Below are 16,495 nucleotides of genomic sequence, written 5' to 3'. Positions count from 1 at the left end.
TGAGGCTTCTTGGCCATCACCATGGAGACAGTCCCCCCACCGGAAGAGTGGGCGGACCTTAAGATGGGCCTGGTGACAAGACTCAGCCAATGGCAGAGATCCGGCCCACCAGGCAGATGACACAGAGCCCTCCACTGTGACCCATGACACCTAGTGGCCACAGGATTTGAGTACACCCTGGGAAAGCCTACGCAGGCACAAAGGAGCCCCTGGTGCGGACTGCTTCAGGCCATTGGCAGAGCAGGCCAGGTACCTCTTTCCCACTTTCCTGAGGATAGCAGTACGCAAGGCATCCCCACTCAGCATCTCTTGCCTCTCTCTGGATGTGTTCCTTCTCTGAAATCTCTTCCTTCTCCCCCTTGTCACTTGACACCTTGGAGTGCCTGACAGAGGGCCTAGAGATGAAAGAGCAAAGGGGGAAGGCCTCTGGCTCTCCTGCTTGCCCATGGGTAGAGAAGATCTGCTAGTCTATCTGGAAGGTCTAGAGAGTAGCCATTGACTGGGGACCTGCATCACGGGCTGATCCTGGCCAGGTGAAGCTTGCTGACATGTGGCAGCCTCTCCGGAGACTACTAATTCCGCTCATAACATTGTATGCAAATACCCGGCTGAGTGCCACGGGCAGAAAACATTGACACATACCTGCCAGAGTCCTATCCTGGGTCTGAAGAGTCCACCCTGATCTCCAGCGACTCATCATCTCAGCACACACTTTGCCTGCACACATGGAATCCGCCTCTCTCCACGAATGCCTTCTCCTGCTAGGAAACACACGATGTCACTCAGCCAAAGGAGAGCACAGGCAAAGTCAACCGAAGCCCCCATCTTCAAGAGTTTGCCCTCTGCTGGGCCACAGCCTCCGCTGGCACAGTGCATGTGTGTCACTTCTCCGAGGATAAGGCCGAAATCCGGGCATCCAGGGCCCCAGCAGTCCAGGGTCTGTGCATGGTCGCACATGGATCACCTCTTTGCCACGTACAGGAGGGAGGCCTGGGCCCTAGACTGGCTCTGCTAGAGCTCCACGACCTCAGCTATTTTCCCTCACCTTTGGCCCGTGCCCTCGTGACTGTGTGATCCCTAGTGACACTTCTTCTCCGACCACTCTGAATCCGCCACCTGCGGATACTTGAGCATGAAGATGAACATCTGTCACTGCCTGCAGTGTCACAGGTCACTAGGTGTCTAGGCTCAGGCTGACGATGGCTGTCTTCTGCCCAGGCAAGGAGCCTAATCCTTCAAAGGCAATGAGGACATGTGGTCATTGGCCGACATTCTTTCTTTCATCCACACAGCGGTCTAGATGAGGGGAAAGAGGCCAGGTAGGCCAGCTGAAGGCTGAGTGCGGGGCCTAAGGCTTCTTTCCCAATCACCATGGAGACGGCCACCGGAAGGCTGGCCGGAACTTCTCACGGGGACGGGTCACAAACACTGAGCCAATAGGAGAGGTCCAGCCTAACCGGCCAGTTCCGCAGAGCCCTCCATTTCACCCACGGACACACAACGGCCCCTTCTGTTTTGGGCCACAAATTCGAGGCCACCCAGGGAATCACTTCACACTAGGCAGCCCCTCATGTGGACACGTTTGACACACTCGGCCAGCAGGCAGCTACCTCTTTTCCACTTACGCTACCATATCAGTAGGCAAGGCGCCCTTCCTCAGCATCTATGGCCCCTCTCTGGATGTGTTCATTCAGAGAAATCTCTTCCTTCTACCCCTGAGACACATCACAAGTATGAGGGGCCTGAGAGAGAGCCTAGACATGAAACGGGGGAGGCTTCTGGCTGTACTGCTTCCCCGTGGGGAGAGAATAGCAGGTAGTCTCTCTGGAAGGTCTTAGCTTCTGTTGCTTGACATGGGCGATACAGTAGGGGCGGACCCTGGCCAGGCGGAGCTTGTGGGCAGACGCAACCTCTCCGGCGACGAATAATTCCGCTGCTGCTTTCTATGCTGAAGACCTCCCCCCGCCGGGTCGGATGGGTAGAGAACATTGACCCACACCTGCCGGGGGCCTTTCCTGGGACTGAAGATCCCAACATGGTCTCAACGTCGTCACCCTCTCAGCACACACCTTTCCTGCACACATAATGCTGTCTTTCTCCGTCAGGGCCTTATCCTACCAGGAAAAAAAGCAAGCCGCTCAAAAAGGCCGATGCCAGGGAAATCGAGGAAACACCGCCATTTTCCAAATGTTTGCTGTCTACATGTCCCCGCCTCTGGGGCAAGGCCGCGTATGCGGCCAGGCTCCGAAGGCAAGGCCGATATCTTGGCAGTCAGGGCCCCAGCAGTCCAATGGTTTATGGACGTGGGGACACGGATGACCTGTTTGCCGCATACAGGAGGGATCCTTGGGCCCTTCACTGCCTCGCCATTCAGCTCCACGACGTCCACTAGTGGCCCTGGCCTTTGCTTTGGCTGGTGCCCCATTGAACGTGTGCTCCGCAGCCATCTTTCTCCACCCATCACTATCATTCTGCCACCAGGGGATATGTGAGTGTGGGAGTCACCATTTGTCACTGGCAGCAGTGTCACAAATCAGCAGACTTCCAGGTACCAGCTGACCTAGGCTGCCTTCTGCCCCAGGCAAGATCCCGATTCCTATATCCCAGATGCTGACTGACACCTGGGCACTGGGGAACATTCATTTTGATCAACACAGAGGTCTGAGTGAGGGTCAGCGGGCCCGGTAGCTGAAGTCAAGGCCAGGTGGGCGGGGCTGAGGCTTCTTGGCCATCACCATGGAGACAGTCCCCCCACCGGAAGAGTGGGCGGACCTTAAGATGGGCCTGGTGACAAGACTCAGCCAATGGCAGAGATCCGGCCCGCCAGGCAGATGACACAGAGCCCTCCACTGTGACCCATGACACCTAGTGGCCACAGGATTTGAGCACACCCTGGGAAAGCCTACGCAGGCACAAGGGAGCCCCTGGTGCGGACTGCTTCAGGCCATTGGCAGAGCAGGCCAGGTACCTCTTTCCCACTTTCCTGAGGATAGCAGTATGCAAGGCATCCCCACTCAGCACCTCTTGCCTCTCTCTGGATGTGTTCCTTCTCTGAAATCTCTTCCTTCTCCCCCTAGTCACTTGACACCTTGGAGTGCCTGACAGAGGGCCTAGAGATGAAAGAGCAAAGGGGGAAGGCCTCTGGCTCTCCTGCTTGCCCATGGGTAGAGAAGATCTGCTAGTCTATCTGGAAGGTCTAGAGAGTAGCCATTGACTGGGGACCTGCATCACAGGCTGATCCTGGCCAGGTGAAGCTTGCTGACATGTGGCAGCCTCTCCGGAGACTACTAATTCCGCTCATAACATTGTATGCAAATACCCGGCTGAGTGCCACGGGCAGAAAACATTGACACATACCTGCCAGAGGCCTATCCTGGGTCTGAAGAGTCCACCCTGGTCTCCAGCGACTCATCATCTCAGCACACACTTTGCCTGCACACATGGAATCCGCCTCTCTCCACGAATGCCTTCTCCTGCTAGGAAACACACGATGTCACTCAGCCAAAGGAGAGCACAGGCAAAGTCAACCGAAGCCCCCATCTTCAAGAGTTTGCCCTCTGCTGGGCCACAGCCTCCGCTGGCACAGTGCATGTGTGTCACTTCTCCGAGGATAAGGCCGAAATCCGGGCATCCAGGGCCCCAGCAGTCCAGGGTCTGCGCATGGCCGCATATGGATCACCTCTTTGCCACGTACAGGAGGGAGGCCTGGGCCCTAGACTGGCTCTGCTAGAGCTCCACGACCTCAGCTATTTTCCCTCACCTTTGGCCCGTGTCCTCGTGACTGTGTGATCCCTAGTGACACTTCTTCTCCGACCACTCTGAATCCGCCACCTGCGGATACTTGAGCATGAAGATGAACATCTGTCACTGCCTGCAGTGTCACAGGTCACTAGGTGTCTAGGCTCAGGCTGACGATGGCTGTCTTCTGCCCAGGCAAGGAGCCTAATCCTTCAAAGGCAATGAGGACATGCGGTCATTGGCCGACATTCTTTCTTTCATCCACACAGCGGTCTAGATGAGGGGAAAGAGGCCAGGTAGGCCAGCTGAAGGCTGAGTGCGGGGCCTAAGGCTTCTTTCCCAATCACCATGGAGACGGCCACCGGAAGGCTGGCCGGAACTTCTCACGGGGACGGGTCACAAACACTGAGCCAATAGGAGAGGTCCAGCCTAACCGGCCAGTTCCGCAGAGCCCTCCATTTCACCCACGGACACACAACGGCCCCTTCTGTTTTGGGCCACAAATTCGAGGCCACCCAGGGAATCACTTCACACTAGGCAGCCCCTCATGTGGACACGTTCGACACACTCGGCCAGCAGGCAGCTACCTCTTTTCCACTTACGCTACCATATCAGTAGGCAAGGCGCCCTTCCTCAGCATCTATGGCCCCTCTCTGGATGTGTTCATTCAGAGAAATCTCTTCCTTCTACCCCTGAGACACATCACAAGTATGAGGGGCCTGAGAGAGAGCCTAGACATGAAACGGGGGAGGCTTCTGGCTGTACTGCTTCCCCGTGGGGAGAGAATAGCAGGTAGTCTCTCTGGAAGGTCTTAGCTTCTGTTGCTTGACATGGGCGATACAGTAGGGGCGGACCCTGGCCAGGCGGAGCTTGTGGGCAGACGCAACCTCTCCGGCGACGAATAATTCCGCTGCTGCTTTCTATGCTGAAGACCTCCCCCCGCCGGGTCGGATGGGTAGAGAACATTGACCCACACCTGCCGGGGGCCTTTCCTGGGACTGAAGATCCCAACATGGTCTCAACGTCGTCACCCTCTCAGCACACACCTTTCCTGCACACATAATGCTGCCTTTCTCCGTCAGGGCCTTATCCTACCAGGAAAAAAAGCAAGCCGCTCAAAAAGGCCGATGCCAGGGAAATCGAGGAAACACCGCCATTTTCCAAATGTTTGCTGTCTACATGTCCCCGCCTCCGGGGCAAGGCCGCGTATGCGGCCAGGCTCCGAAGGCAAGGCCGATATCTTGGCAGTCAGGGCCCCAGCAGTCCAATGGTTTATGGACGTGGGGACACGGATGACCTGTTTGCCGCATACAGGAGGGATCCTTGGGCCCTTCACTGCCTCGCCATTCAGCTCCACGACGTCCACTAGTGGCCCTGGCCTTTGCTTTGGCTGGTGCCCCATTGAACGTGTGCTCCGCAGCCATCTTTCTCCACCCATCACTATCATTCTGCCACCAGGGGATATGTGAGTGTGGGAGTCACCATTTGTCACTGGCAGCAGTGTCACAAATCACCAGACTTCCAGGTACCAGCTGACCTAGGCTGCCTTCTGCCCCAGGCAAGATCCCGATTCCTATATCCCAGATGCTGACTGACACCTGGGCACTGGGGAACATTCATTTTGATCAACACAGAGGTCTGAGTGAGGGTCAGCGGGCCCGGTAGCTGAAGTCAAGGCCAGGTGGGCGGGGCTGAGGCTTCTTGGCCATCACCATGGAGACAGTCCCCCCACCGGAAGAGTGGGCGGACCTTAAGATGGGCCTGGTGACAAGACTCAGCCAATGGCAGAGATCCGGCCCACCAGGCAGATGACACAGAGCCCTCCACTGTGACCCATGACACCTAGTGGCCACAGGATTTGAGTACACCCTGGGAAAGCCTACGCAGGCACAAAGGAGCCCCTGGTGCGGACTGCTTCAGGCCATTGGCAGAGCAGGCCAGGTACCTCTTTCCCACTTTCCTGAGGATAGCAGTACGCAAGGCATCCCCACTCAGCATCTCTTGCCTCTCTCTGGATGTGTTCCTTCTCTGAAATCTCTTCCTTCTCCCCCTTGTCACTTGACACCTTGGAGTGCCTGACAGAGGGCCTAGAGATGAAAGAGCAAAGGGGGAAGGCCTCTGGCTCTCCTGCTTGCCCATGGGTAGAGAAGATCTGCTAGTCTATCTGGAAGGTCTAGAGAGTAGCCATTGACTGGGGACCTGCATCACGGGCTGATCCTGGCCAGGTGAAGCTTGCTGACATGTGGCAGCCTCTCCGGAGACTACTAATTCCGCTCATAACATTGTATGCAAATACCCGGCTGAGTGCCACGGGCAGAAAACATTGACACATACCTGCCAGAGTCCTATCCTGGGTCTGAAGAGTCCACCCTGATCTCCAGCGACTCATCATCTCAGCACACACTTTGCCTGCACACATGGAATCCGCCTCTCTCCACGAATGCCTTCTCCTGCTAGGAAACACACGATGTCACTCAGCCAAAGGAGAGCACAGGCAAAGTCAACCGAAGCCCCCATCTTCAAGAGTTTGCCCTCTGCTGGGCCACAGCCTCCGCTGGCACAGTGCATGTGTGTCACTTCTCCGAGGATAAGGCTGAAATCCGGGCATCCAGGGCCCCAGCAGTCCAGGGTCTGTGCATGGTCGCACATGGATCACCTCTTTGCCACGTACAGGAGGGAGGCCTGGGCCCTAGACTGGCTCTGCTAGAGCTCCACGACCTCAGCTATTTTCCCTCACCTTTGGCCCGTGCCCTCGTGACTGTGTGATCCCTAGTGACACTTCTTCTCCGACCACTCTGAATCCGCCACCTGCGGATACTTGAGCATGAAGATGAACATCTGTCACTGCCTGCAGTGTCACAGGTCACTAGGTGTCTAGGCTCAGGCTGACGATGGCTGTCTTCTGCCCAGGCAAGGAGCCTAATCCTTCAAAGGCAATGAGGACATGTGGTCATTGGCCGACATTCTTTCTTTCATCCACACAGCGGTCTAGATGAGGGGAAAGAGGCCAGGTAGGCCAGCTGAAGGCTGAGTGCGGGGCCTAAGGCTTCTTTCCCAATCACCATGGAGACGGCCACCGGAAGGCTGGCCGGAACTTCTCACGGGGACGGGTCACAAACACTGAGCCAATAGGAGAGGTCCAGCCTAACCGGCCAGTTCCGCAGAGCCCTCCATTTCACCCACGGACACACAACGGCCCCTTCTGTTTTGGGCCACAAATTCGAGGCCACCCAGGGAATCACTTCACACTAGGCAGCCCCTCATGTGGACACGTTCGACACACTCGGCCAGCAGGCAGCTACCTCTTTTCCACTTACGCTACCATATCAGTAGGCAAGGCGCCCTTCCTCAGCATCTATGGCCCCTCTCTGGATGTGTTCATTCAGAGAAATCTCTTCCTTCTACCCCTGAGACACATCACAAGTATGAGGGGCCTGAGAGAGAGCCTAGACATGAAACGGGGGAGGCTTCTGGCTGTACTGCTTCCCCGTGGGGAGAGAATAGCAGGTAGTCTCTCTGGAAGGTCTTAGCTTCTGTTGCTTGACATGGGCGATACAGTAGGGGCGGACCCTGGCCAGGCGGAGCTTGTGGGCAGACGCAACCTCTCCGGCGACGAATAATTCCGCTGCTGCTTTCTATGCTGAAGACCTCCCCCCGCCGGGTCGGATGGGTAGAGAACATTGACCCACACCTGCCGGGGGCCTTTCCTGGGACTGAAGATCCCAACATGGTCTCAACGTCGTCACCCTCTCAGCACACACCTTTCCTGCACACATAATGCTGTCTTTCTCCGTCAGGGCCTTATCCTACCAGGAAAAAAAGCAAGCCGCTCAAAAAGGCCGATGCCAGGGAAATCGAGGAAACACCGCCATTTTCCAAATGTTTGCTGTCTACATGTCCCCGCCTCCGGGGCAAGGCCGCGTATGCGGCCAGGCTCCGAAGGCAAGGCCGATATCTTGGCAGTCAGGGCCCCAGCAGTCCAATGGTTTATGGACGTGGGGACACGGATGACCTGTTTGCCGCATACAGGAGGGATCCTTGGGCCCTTCACTGCCTCGCCATTCAGCTCCACGACGTCCACTAGTGGCCCTGGCCTTTGCTTTGGCTGGTGCCCCATTGAACGTGTGCTCCGCAGCCATCTTTCTCCACCCATCACTATCATTCTGCCACCAGGGGATATGTGAGTGTGGGAGTCACCATTTGTCACTGGCAGCAGTGTCACAAATCAGCAGACTTCCAGGTACCAGCTGACCTAGGCTGCCTTCTGCCCCAGGCAAGATCCCGATTCCTATATCCCAGATGCTGACTGACACCTGGGCACTGGGGAACATTCATTTTGATCAACACAGAGGTCTGAGTGAGGGTCAGCGGGCCCGGTAGCTGAAGTCAAGGCCAGGTGGGCGGGGCTGAGGCTTCTTGGCCATCACCATGGAGACAGTCCCCCCACCGGAAGAGTGGGCGGACCTTAAGATGGGCCTGGTGACAAGACTCAGCCAATGGCAGAGATCCGGCCCGCCAGGCAGATGACACAGAGCCCTCCACTGTGACCCATGACACCTAGTGGCCACAGGATTTGAGCACACCCTGGGAAAGCCTACGCAGGCACAAAGGAGCCCCTGGTGCGGACTGCTTCAGGCCATTGGCAGAGCAGGCCAGGTACCTCTTTCCCACTTTCCTGAGGATAGCAGTATGCAAGGCATCCCCACTCAGCACCTCTTGCCTCTCTCTGGATGTGTTCCTTCTCTGAAATCTCTTCCTTCTCCCCCTTGTCACTTGACACCTTGGAGTGCCTGACAGAGGGCCTAGAGATGAAAGAGCAAAGGGGGAAGGCCTCTGGCTCTCCTGCTTGCCCATGGGTAGAGAAGATCTGCTAGTCTATCTGGAAGGTCTAGAGAGTAGCCATTGACTGGGGACCTGCATCACAGGCTGATCCTGGCCAGGTGAAGCTTGCTGACATGTGGCAGCCTCTCCGGAGACTACTAATTCCGCTCATAACATTGTATGCAAATACCCGGCTGAGTGCCACGGGCAGAAAACATTGACACATACCTGCCAGAGGCCTATCCTGGGTCTGAAGAGTCCACCCTGGTCTCCAGCGACTCATCATCTCAGCACACACTTTGCCTGCACACATGGAATCCGCCTCTCTCCACGAATGCCTTCTCCTGCTAGGAAACACACGATGTCACTCAGCCAAAGGAGAGCACAGGCAAAGTCAACCGAAGCCCCCATCTTCAAGAGTTTGCCCTCTGCTGGGCCACAGCCTCCGCTGGCACAGTGCATGTGTGTCACTTCTCCGAGGATAAGGCCGAAATCCGGGCATCCAGGGCCCCAGCAGTCCAGGGTCTGCGCATGGCCGCATATGGATCACCTCTTTGCCACGTACAGGAGGGAGGCCTGGGCCCTAGACTGGCTCTGCTAGAGCTCCACGACCTCAGCTATTTTCCCTCACCTTTGGCCCGTGTCCTCGTGACTGTGTGATCCCTAGTGACACTTCTTCTCCGACCACTCTGAATCCGCCACCTGCGGATACTTGAGCATGAAGATGAACATCTGTCACTGCCTGCAGTGTCACAGGTCACTAGGTGTCTAGGCTCAGGCTGACGATGGCTGTCTTCTGCCCAGGCAAGGAGCCTAATCCTTCAAAGGCAATGAGGACATGCGGTCATTGGCCGACATTCTTTCTTTCATCCACACAGCGGTCTAGATGAGGGGAAAGAGGCCAGGTAGGCCAGCTGAAGGCTGAGTGCGGGGCCTAAGGCTTCTTTCCCAATCACCATGGAGACGGCCACCGGAAGGCTGGCCGGAACTTCTCACGGGGACGGGTCACAAACACTGAGCCAATAGGAGAGGTCCAGCCTAACCGGCCAGTTCCGCAGAGCCCTCCATTTCACCCACGGACACACAACGGCCCCTTCTGTTTTGGGCCACAAATTCGAGGCCACCCAGGGAATCACTTCACACTAGGCAGCCCCTCATGTGGACACGTTCGACACACTCGGCCAGCAGGCAGCTACCTCTTTTCCACTTACGCTACCATATCAGTAGGCAAGGCGCCCTTCCTCAGCATCTATGGCCCCTCTCTGGATGTGTTCATTCAGAGAAATCTCTTCCTTCTACCCCTGAGACACATCACAAGTATGAGGGGCCTGAGAGAGAGCCTAGACATGAAACGGGGGAGGCTTCTGGCTGTACTGCTTCCCCGTGGGGAGAGAATAGCAGGTAGTCTCTCTGGAAGGTCTTAGCTTCTGTTGCTTGACATGGGCGATACAGTAGGGGCGGACCCTGGCCAGGCGGAGCTTGTGGGCAGACGCAACCTCTCCGGCGACGAATAATTCCGCTGCTGCTTTCTATGCTGAAGACCTCCCCCCGCCGGGTCGGATGGGTAGAGAACATTGACCCACACCTGCCGGGGGCCTTTCCTGGGACTGAAGATCCCAACATGGTCTCAACGTCGTCACCCTCTCAGCACACACCTTTCCTGCACACATAATGCTGCCTTTCTCCGTCAGGGCCTTATCCTACCAGGAAAAAAAGCAAGCCGCTCAAAAAGGCCGATGCCAGGGAAATCGAGGAAACACCGCCATTTTCCAAATGTTTGCTGTCTACATGTCCCCGCCTCCGGGGCAAGGCCGCGTATGCGGCCAGGCTCCGAAGGCAAGGCCGATATCTTGGCAGTCAGGGCCCCAGCAGTCCAATGGTTTATGGACGTGGGGACACGGATGACCTGTTTGCCGCATACAGGAGGGATCCTTGGGCCCTTCACTGCCTCGCCATTCAGCTCCACGACGTCCACTAGTGGCCCTGGCCTTTGCTTTGGCTGGTGCCCCATTGAACGTGTGCTCCGCAGCCATCTTTCTCCACCCATCACTATCATTCTGCCACCAGGGGATATGTGAGTGTGGGAGTCACCATTTGTCACTGGCAGCAGTGTCACAAATCACCAGACTTCCAGGTACCAGCTGACCTAGGCTGCCTTCTGCCCCAGGCAAGATCCCGATTCCTATATCCCAGATGCTGACTGACACCTGGGCACTGGGGAACATTCATTTTGATCAACACAGAGGTCTGAGTGAGGGTCAGCGGGCCCGGTAGCTGAAGTCAAGGCCAGGTGGGCGGGGCTGAGGCTTCTTGGCCATCACCATGGAGACAGTCCCCCCACCGGAAGAGTGGGCGGACCTTAAGATGGGCCTGGTGACAAGACTCAGCCAATGGCAGAGATCCGGCCCACCAGGCAGATGACACAGAGCCCTCCACTGTGACCCATGACACCTAGTGGCCACAGGATTTGAGTACACCCTGGGAAAGCCTACGCAGGCACAAAGGAGCCCCTGGTGCGGACTGCTTCAGGCCATTGGCAGAGCAGGCCAGGTACCTCTTTCCCACTTTCCTGAGGATAGCAGTACGCAAGGCATCCCCACTCAGCATCTCTTGCCTCTCTCTGGATGTGTTCCTTCTCTGAAATCTCTTCCTTCTCCCCCTTGTCACTTGACACCTTGGAGTGCCTGACAGAGGGCCTAGAGATGAAAGAGCAAAGGGGGAAGGCCTCTGGCTCTCCTGCTTGCCCATGGGTAGAGAAGATCTGCTAGTCTATCTGGAAGGTCTAGAGAGTAGCCATTGACTGGGGACCTGCATCACGGGCTGATCCTGGCCAGGTGAAGCTTGCTGACATGTGGCAGCCTCTCCGGAGACTACTAATTCCGCTCATAACATTGTATGCAAATACCCGGCTGAGTGCCACGGGCAGAAAACATTGACACATACCTGCCAGAGTCCTATCCTGGGTCTGAAGAGTCCACCCTGATCTCCAGCGACTCATCATCTCAGCACACACTTTGCCTGCACACATGGAATCCGCCTCTCTCCACGAATGCCTTCTCCTGCTAGGAAACACACGATGTCACTCAGCCAAAGGAGAGCACAGGCAAAGTCAACCGAAGCCCCCATCTTCAAGAGTTTGCCCTCTGCTGGGCCACAGCCTCCGCTGGCACAGTGCATGTGTGTCACTTCTCCGAGGATAAGGCCGAAATCCGGGCATCCAGGGCCCCAGCAGTCCAGGGTCTGTGCATGGTCGCACATGGATCACCTCTTTGCCACGTACAGGAGGGAGGCCTGGGCCCTAGACTGGCTCTGCTAGAGCTCCACGACCTCAGCTATTTTCCCTCACCTTTGGCCCGTGCCCTCGTGACTGTGTGATCCCTAGTGACACTTCTTCTCCGACCACTCTGAATCCGCCACCTGCGGATACTTGAGCATGAAGATGAACATCTGTCACTGCCTGCAGTGTCACAGGTCACTAGGTGTCTAGGCTCAGGCTGACGATGGCTGTCTTCTGCCCAGGCAAGGAGCCTAATCCTTCAAAGGCAATGAGGACATGTGGTCATTGGCCGACATTCTTTCTTTCATCCACACAGCGGTCTAGATGAGGGGAAAGAGGCCAGGTAGGCCAGCTGAAGGCTGAGTGCGGGGCCTAAGGCTTCTTTCCCAATCACCATGGAGACGGCCACCGGAAGGCTGGCCGGAACTTCTCACGGGGACGGGTCACAAACACTGAGCCAATAGGAGAGGTCCAGCCTAACCGGCCAGTTCCGCAGAGCCCTCCATTTCACCCACGGACACACAACGGCCCCTTCTGTTTTGGGCCACAAATTCGAGGCCACCCAGGGAATCACTTCACACTAGGCAGCCCCTCATGTGGACACGTTCGACACACTCGGCCAGCAGGCAGCTACCTCTTTTCCACTTACGCTACCATATCAGTAGGCAAGGCGCCCTTCCTCAGCATCTATGGCCCCTCTCTGGATGTGTTCATTCAGAGAAATCTCTTCCTTCTACCCCTGAGACACATCACAAGTATGAGGGGCCTGAGAGAGAGCCTAGACATGAAACGGGGGAGGCTTCTGGCTGTACTGCTTCCCCGTGGGGAGAGAATAGCAGGTAGTCTCTCTGGAAGGTCTTAGCTTCTGTTGCTTGACATGGGCGATACAGTAGGGGCGGACCCTGGCCAGGCGGAGCTTGTGGGCAGACGCAACCTCTCCGGCGACGAATAATTCCGCTGCTGCTTTCTATGCTGAAGACCTCCCCCCGCCGGGTCGGATGGGTAGAGAACATTGACCCACACCTGCCGGGGGCCTTTCCTGGGACTGAAGATCCCAACATGGTCTCAACGTCGTCACCCTCTCAGCACACACCTTTCCTGCACACATAATGCTGTCTTTCTCCGTCAGGGCCTTATCCTACCAGGAAAAAAAGCAAGCCGCTCAAAAAGGCCGATGCCAGGGAAATCGAGGAAACACCGCCATTTTCCAAATGTTTGCTGTCTACATGTCCCCGCCTCCGGGGCAAGGCCGCGTATGCGGCCAGGCTCCGAAGGCAAGGCCGATATCTTGGCAGTCAGGGCCCCAGCAGTCCAATGGTTTATGGACGTGGGGACACGGATGACCTGTTTGCCGCATACAGGAGGGATCCTTGGGCCCTTCACTGCCTCGCCATTCAGCTCCACGACGTCCACTAGTGGCCCTGGCCTTTGCTTTGGCTGGTGCCCCATTGAACGTGTGCTCCGCAGCCATCTTTCTCCACCCATCACTATCATTCTGCCACCAGGGGATATGTGAGTGTGGGAGTCACCATTTGTCACTGGCAGCAGTGTCACAAATCAGCAGACTTCCAGGTACCAGCTGACCTAGGCTGCCTTCTGCCCCAGGCAAGATCCCGATTCCTATATCCCAGATGCTGACTGACACCTGGGCACTGGGGAACATTCATTTTGATCAACACAGAGGTCTGAGTGAGGGTCAGCGGGCCCGGTAGCTGAAGTCAAGGCCAGGTGGGCGGGGCTGAGGCTTCTTGGCCATCACCATGGAGACAGTCCCCCCACCGGAAGAGTGGGCGGACCTTAAGATGGGCCTGGTGACAAGACTCAGCCAATGGCAGAGATCCGGCCCGCCAGGCAGATGACACAGAGCCCTCCACTGTGACCCATGACACCTAGTGGCCACAGGATTTGAGCACACCCTGGGAAAGCCTACGCAGGCACAAAGGAGCCCCTGGTGCGGACTGCTTCAGGCCATTGGCAGAGCAGGCCAGGTACCTCTTTCCCACTTTCCTGAGGATAGCAGTATGCAAGGCATCCCCACTCAGCACCTCTTGCCTCTCTCTGGATGTGTTCCTTCTCTGAAATCTCTTCCTTCTCCCCCTTGTCACTTGACACCTTGGAGTGCCTGACAGAGGGCCTAGAGATGAAAGAGCAAAGGGGGAAGGCCTCTGGCTCTCCTGCTTGCCCATGGGTAGAGAAGATCTGCTAGTCTATCTGGAAGGTCTAGAGAGTAGCCATTGACTGGGGACCTGCATCACGGGCTGATCCTGGCCAGGTGAAGCTTGCTGACATGTGGCAGCCTCTCCGGAGACTACTAATTCCGCTCATAACATTGTATGCAAATACCCGGCTGAGTGCCACGGGCAGAAAACATTGACACATACCTGCCAGAGGCCTATCCTGGGTCTGAAGAGTCCACCCTGGTCTCCAGCGACTCATCATCTCAGCACACACTTTGCCTGCACACATGGAATCCGCCTCTCTCCACGAATGCCTTCTCCTGCTAGGAAACACACGATGTCACTCAGCCAAAGGAGAGCACAGGCAAAGTCAACCGAAGCCCCCATCTTCAAGAGTTTGCCCTCTGCTGGGCCACAGCCTCCGCTGGCACAGTGCATGTGTGTCACTTCTCCGAGGATAAGGCCGAAATCCGGGCATCCAGGGCCCCAGCAGTCCAGGGTCTGCGCATGGCCGCATATGGATCACCTCTTTGCCACGTACAGGAGGGAGGCCTGGGCCCTAGACTGGCTCTGCTAGAGCTCCACGACCTCAGCTATTTTCCCTCACCTTTGGCCCGTGTCCTCGTGACTGTGTGATCCCTAGTGACACTTCTTCTCCGACCACTCTGAATCCGCCACCTGCGGATACTTGAGCATGAAGATGAACATCTGTCACTGCCTGCAGTGTCACAGGTCACTAGGTGTCTAGGCTCAGGCTGACGATGGCTGTCTTCTGCCCAGGCAAGGAGCCTAATCCTTCAAAGGCAATGAGGACATGCGGTCATTGGCCGACATTCTTTCTTTCATCCACACAGCGGTCTAGATGAGGGGAAAGAGGCCAGGTAGGCCAGCTGAAGGCTGAGTGCGGGGCCTAAGGCTTCTTTCCCAATCACCATGGAGACGGCCACCGGAAGGCTGGCCGGAACTTCTCACGGGGACGGGTCACAAACACTGAGCCAATAGGAGAGGTCCAGCCTAACCGGCCAGTTCCGCAGAGCCCTCCATTTCACCCACGGACACACAACGGCCCCTTCTGTTTTGGGCCACAAATTCGAGGCCACCCAGGGAATCACTTCACACTAGGCAGCCCCTCATGTGGACACGTTCGACACACTCGGCCAGCAGGCAGCTACCTCTTTTCCACTTACGCTACCATATCAGTAGGCAAGGCGCCCTTCCTCAGCATCTATGGCCCCTCTCTGGATGTGTTCATTCAGAGAAATCTCTTCCTTCTACCCCTGAGACACATCACAAGTATGAGGGGCCTGAGAGAGAGCCTAGACATGAAACGGGGGAGGCTTCTGGCTGTACTGCTTCCCCGTGGGGAGAGAATAGCAGGTAGTCTCTCTGGAAGGTCTTAGCTTCTGTTGCTTGACATGGGCGATACAGTAGGGGCGGACCCTGGCCAGGCGGAGCTTGTGGGCAGACGCAACCTCTCCGGCGACGAATAATTCCGCTGCTGCTTTCTATGCTGAAGACCTCCCCCCGCCGGGTCGGATGGGTAGAGAACATTGACCCACACCTGCCGGGGGCCTTTCCTGGGACTGAAGATCCCAACATGGTCTCAACGTCGTCACCCTCTCAGCACACACCTTTCCTGCACACATAATGCTGCCTTTCTCCGTCAGGGCCTTATCCTACCAGGAAAAAAAGCAAGCCGCTCAAAAAGGCCGATGCCAGGGAAATCGAGGAAACACCGCCATTTTCCAAATGTTTGCTGTCTACATGTCCCCGCCTCCGGGGCAAGGCCGCGTATGCGGCCAGGCTCCGAAGGCAAGGCCGATACCTGGGCAGTCAGGGCCCCAGCAGTCCAATGGTTTATGGACGTGGGGACACGGATGACCTGTTTGCCGCATACAGGAGGGATCCTTGGGCCCTTCACTGCCTCGCCATTCAGCTCCACGACGTCCACTAGTGGCCCTGGCCTTTGCTTTGGCTGGTGCCCCATTGAACGTGTGCTCCGCAGCCATCTTTCTCCACCCATCACTATCATTCTGCCACCAGGGGATATGTGAGTGTGGGAGTCACCATTTGTCACTGGCAGCAGTGTCACAAATCAGCAGACTTCCAGGTACCAGCTGACCTAGGCTGCCTTCTGCCCCAGGCAAGATCCCGATTCCTATATCCCAGATGCTGACTGACACCTGGGCACTGGGGAACATTCATTTTGATCAACACAGAGGTCTGAGTGAGGGTCAGCGGGCCCGGTAGCTGAAGTCAAGGCCAGGTGGGCGGGGCTGAGGCTTCTTGGCCATCACCATGGAGACAGTCCCCCCACCGGAAGAGTGGGCGGACCTTAAGATGGGCCTGGTGACAAGACTCAGCCAATGGCAGAGATCCGGCCCGCCAGGCAGATGACACAGAGCCCTCCACTGTGACCCATGACACCTAGTGGCCACAGGATTTGAGCACACCCTGGGAAAGCCTACGCAGGCACAAGGGA

This window comes from Loxodonta africana, assembly GCF_030014295.1.
Source record: "Loxodonta africana isolate mLoxAfr1 chromosome 26 unlocalized genomic scaffold, mLoxAfr1.hap2 SUPER_26_unloc_1, whole genome shotgun sequence".
NCBI lineage: Eukaryota > Metazoa > Chordata > Mammalia > Proboscidea > Elephantidae > Loxodonta > Loxodonta africana.
This window is presented reverse-complemented; position numbering follows the sequence as displayed.